Source organism: Lactuca virosa, chromosome 4 (assembly GCF_052849685.1).
Source record: "Lactuca virosa cultivar CGN04683 chromosome 4, Lactuca_virosa_CGN04683_v6, whole genome shotgun sequence".
NCBI lineage: Eukaryota > Viridiplantae > Streptophyta > Magnoliopsida > Asterales > Asteraceae > Lactuca > Lactuca virosa.
Window position 1 is genome coordinate 431,211,567 of NC_136429.1, and position 3,712 is coordinate 431,215,278.

Below are 3,712 nucleotides of genomic sequence, written 5' to 3' on the forward strand. Positions count from 1 at the left end.
ACCATTCTTCTTCAGTTTCTGAATGCTTAGATTCATTTGTCAGCTTTTCAATCAAGGTCTGGATCACTGTTGGTGTTGTTGGATTAGTGTCTAAGCCCATAACTATTTTGGTATGTACTTGACCCGATTACGAGCATGGTCCTTTTGGGTTGCCTTCACCAAAGCAACTTGATAGGATGATTTGTGGAGAAAGAGATTAATTATGATTTATTAATATATTATATGAATAATATATTAAGAGAGAAATCATATTATTTAATTAATAACAGTGTTGCAGAAATCGGCCTAGGCGGCTTATCGGTCTATGTAATCGGGGTTGGTCAAAGTCGGTCTATGTAATCGGGGTTGGTCAAAGTCAGTCCAAGCCGGGGCTAATCGGAGTTAGTCGGAGCTAGGCGGAGCTTGGCGCCTTAATCGGTCAAAGGCGGTCAACAAAAATTCAAGACATTTTAAGGGCAAAATTGTCAAATTGAAATCATTTCTTGCTAGGGTTTGTTCCTTCTTTTCTCATTCCATCTCATACTGCCAACAAAATTCTCTCTCAGACTCATGAACTAAAACCATGAAATGCCTGCATCTTTTCTTCGAATCACACTGGTACGCCGTTGCCTTCCAAGCTTGTTGTCTCATTCTCGACTCAAATTGGTACTAGTTTGCTCCGAACATCCGCTCCTTCTCCTCCGACGCCATCAGCTCCTCCAGAATCCCTCATACACCAACCCTCTTAATCTGCGAATGTTCGTTCTCATCCTCATCGATCTGTAAATCCTATGCACCATCACCGCTCTCACTACCTCTAACAACCCATCATCGAAACTCTAACCCTATATCGACTCGATCTAACCGCGACACTCACCGACACTTTCATCTCCGCTACTCTCATCAAAATTTGCGAAAACCCTACACTTACATTGGTAATTTAGCCCCTATTCTTCTAATTTTTTCAGCAAAATGTTTAATTTTTTAGGTAGGAACCTGATTTTGTTTACTGTTATAACAAAAACGAAATGAAAGTATTTGTGTGTGCAGGGTATTTGTTATTTGTATTTGGTCATATCTTAATGTCTTTCTTTCTTTAGTTTTTTCAATCTTTTGAATCCATGGATCTGTTTCAGACTGTTGATGGAGGAGTTGTTAAGGTGAATGAAGTCAAAAGTAGAGGTGGGAGGTCAAACTTTGGGCGTAAACGTGACAATTTTCGAAGAAATAGTAATGACAGAGATGTAGAGGTGGATAGGGGTAGAGATAGAGATATAAACTATGGTCGTTTCAGAAAGAGGTTTGAGTTTTTGCTTTTCAAAATGCTTTTATCTATATGATAATTAATTGTTTCTGTTTAAACAAAAAAATAGTTAATTGTGGTGCTTTTTACACAGTATTAGTAAGCGTGTGTTAATATTTAACTTGCATTTCATAGGTTTATCGAATGGAAGAGCTTGTAGAAGAGAAAGGTGATCATGTATCTAAGCTGCAGGAAAAGTCCCAGGTCTTATAATTAACATTCTCATAGTAAACACCAAATTACAATTCTACCCTCCTTCAGTTTTCCATTAATCCTTTCTGATCTTTTATTTTTTGTTACAGAAACTAGAGGATGCAGAAAACGCTAGACAGTTGATTTGAGTGAGCAATTTTAATGTGTTAATGTGATTTTTTTATAACAATTGATGAAGCTCTTGCAACCGATGTTAGTCAAGCACCCCAAGAAAGTCCAAAAACGAGGGAACTTTTCAATGAAGATTTCGAGTCCGAGAGTGAGGAGCAAGTGTTAGAAGAAGATGAATATGAGTCGGATGGGGCTCAAATAGTGGAAGTATGTGGAGAATATTAGAAGAAAAATGTTGTGCTTGTTAAACTTATTATTAAATTTTCATGGACTTGTTGGATGATGATTTTGTGTGCTTGTTAAACTTATTCTTAAACTTTTATGCTTATTTTGGATGATAAATGGTTGTACTTGTTAAACTTATTAAGTTATTATTAAACTTTTATCCTTATTTACTTATATTCTTAGTATTAAAGTTAGATTTATAAATTTTTGAATTATTTTTTTAATAATTAATGGTCCCCGATTAATCCCCGTCTAACCGATTAATCCCTAGACCCCAGTCCACCGCCTAGCTAACGTCTAGTGTTTTCTGCAACCTTGATTAATAATAGTCAAGAATTAATCAGAATTAATTTTGTGGCTAAAAGACATTAATTAAATAAAGGGGACTAGAACTGTCAACTGTGTGATAGTTAGATATTGGGCTAATGGACTCCATAGAGGATGGAGTGGACGAAATCTATGGGGAAACCCATTAGAATTCGTCCAAGGCTTCTAAAGGAGGAGTCAATGGGTTGCTTAGGGCCTAAGCAGTCAAATTAGGGTTTCCTTGTTAGATAACCCTAATAGCCTCCCTATTTAAGGACCCCTAGGGCACCAAAAACGTGGCTAACTGATTCCTTAGGGTTTCTAGACGTTTTTGGTGTCTTCTCTCTCCTCCTTCTTCATCCTTATTGCTTATGGTGTTTGTGACTCCATGGTGTGACACTTGTGACACTAAGCTTTCAGAATCCAATTACAAGAAGGAATTGAGATTGTTATTGCTACATAACAATCAAGGTAATATCTAAACCCTAATTCATATGTTATTTGATTATCACATGCTAGATCTAGGGTTTATGGCTTTGGATGATTATTGCATATTTATTAGACAAACTAGATCCAAAGCTTTAGGGTTTGCATGTACACCATAGGTATGATGTAGTGCTCAAATCCCATCAGTGGTATCAGAGACTAGGGCTGTTTGTTGATGAATTGATGCATATTTGATCGTTTATTGCTTGAAAAATCGAATTTTTTTGGGTTCTGACTGGCTGACTCGCCGAGTCATATGGTAAACTCGCCGAGTCGACTGAACTCGACGAGTCGAGGCCACACTCGACGATTCAAATGGTCTGGCAGCGTATTTTCGCGATTTTCTTGCTGTTTTGGCTTGGGATACTTACCATAAACGTTTTTAATTAGTGAAATCCGATTTTTATTGATTTTGGGTGAATATCCTTGCCAAAATAGTAGATAATTGCCATTTAATCAAATAATTGTTGCCTTATAAGATAATGTTTAATTATTTAAGTTATTTGGTGAATTATATTGCAAGTAATTGGACTAGGTCAAAATTAGATAACCACAAATTAATTGTTAATTGTCTTATTTGAATTGTTGATCTAGAATGTTCTTGATGAAGTTTGGAAAAGTTTCAATTTTCGCCCCTTAGGTTTTATAGTTTAAATTTGAACTTTAAAAGTTTTAGTTTTGTAATTTAAATAGTTAAACCCTAATATTTTGAAAGGTTTCAAAATTTGTCCTCAAGTTTTGGAATTTAAATTTTTGATTAAAAGGTTAATTTGGAAATATTTAAATTCTAAACCGTAATTTTTGAAATGTTTCAAAACTTGCCCTCAAGTTTTGGAATTTAAATTTTGATTAAAAGTTTAATTTTTGAAATTTTAAATTCTAAAACCCTAGTTTTGAAAAAGTTCAAATTACATCCTTATGGTTTTATTAAGTTAATTAAAGGTATAAATAAAAGAGAGTTAATAAATCCATAATGATATGGTTTATATTTAATTTAATTAAAAGTGTAATTTATAAAATTAAACCACCTAGTATTTTAAAAGTGTAAAATACACACTATACTATATATAACATTAAAAGTCTAATATT

The 3,712-nt window shown here is 34.3% G+C and overlaps 1 long non-coding RNA gene across 1 annotated transcript; it reads left to right on the forward strand.

The window, feature by feature from the left end:
• The first annotated feature begins 497 nt into the window (after positions 1–497).
• On the forward strand, positions 498–1,997 carry LOC145169172 (uncharacterized). Its single transcript, XR_013742341.1, has 4 exons — positions 498–914; positions 1,116–1,279; positions 1,418–1,486; positions 1,585–1,997. It is a non-coding gene; the product is annotated as an uncharacterized LOC145169172 (long non-coding RNA).
• Positions 1,998–3,712: the final 1,715 nt, after the last annotated feature.